This window comes from Octopus bimaculoides, chromosome 22 (assembly GCF_001194135.2).
Source record: "Octopus bimaculoides isolate UCB-OBI-ISO-001 chromosome 22, ASM119413v2, whole genome shotgun sequence".
NCBI lineage: Eukaryota > Metazoa > Mollusca > Cephalopoda > Octopoda > Octopodidae > Octopus > Octopus bimaculoides.
This window is the reverse complement of record NC_069002.1, coordinates 8,180,575-8,181,655: the sequence shown is the minus strand read 5'-3', so window position 1 is coordinate 8,181,655 and position 1,081 is coordinate 8,180,575.

The following is a 1,081-nucleotide window of genomic DNA, read 5'->3' as shown; positions in this document are numbered from 1 at the left end:
CACACACACACACACACACATATATATATATATATATAGGGTGATAAATTGAATATTAATTCAATTTAAAACCAAGTGGCCTAGCATATAAAAAATCTGAAAATTCAGAAAAATTGTATTACATGTGTATGAGAAGGGAGGACCACTAAGTGGACATCCTATATTTTTCTTTGTGGTTGTGTCGTTGATGACCTCTTTCTAGCATATTGGATGTCCACTTAGTAGTCATCCCTTCACACACACACACACACATATTTATTTAGATACCCGCAGAGAGAGAGAGAGAGTGAGAGACTGAGAGAGAGAGAGAGAGAGAGTGAGAGACAGAGAGAGAGAGAGTGAGAGACTGAGAGAGAGAGAGAGAGAGGGAAAGACTGAGAAAGAGAGGGAAATAGAGGGAGAGACACGTACACGTACACACATACACACTAGCAGTAATATGACTGCAGGATTAATATCTCTCACTACAGGTAAAAAGAAAAGCAAATATAAAAAAATAAAAATAATAATAATAAACCTGATATGTAAAGAGAAAAAGATGTGAAAAGGAGAAAGAACGAGAGAGAGAGAGAGAGAGAGAGAGCAGAGAAGTGAAACAGAGAGGAAGAGAAACAAAGAGAGGGAAAGGAAGAGTAGGAAAGAGAGAGTGAAAGAGAAAGAATACGTACTGAAAGGAAACGTGGCTACAAGGCAAACGAGCGCACACACAAGCACCTGCAAACACACTCACAGAGAATGCAAAACAGCAACTGCAAAAAAAACCTATATATACAAAATAAAAACACCGCGATACAGGTGTACAAACCGTATACATTGACAACATAAAAGCAAACTTACCAAAGCGTACAGTAGGAAAACTTCAAAGGGAAATACAACACGTATATACACACAAATATATATATGTATATATATATGCATGTTTCTTATATATATCTACGATGTGTGACTTTGGTAAGTTGGTTTATTTGCATTATGTAAAATGGGATTTTTCGGGGCTATCTAATCAAGATGGACAATCACATCGTTGTATAGCAGAGTGTGTATATATTTTCTTGTCTTTCCATTTTTCTCCCCCCCCCCC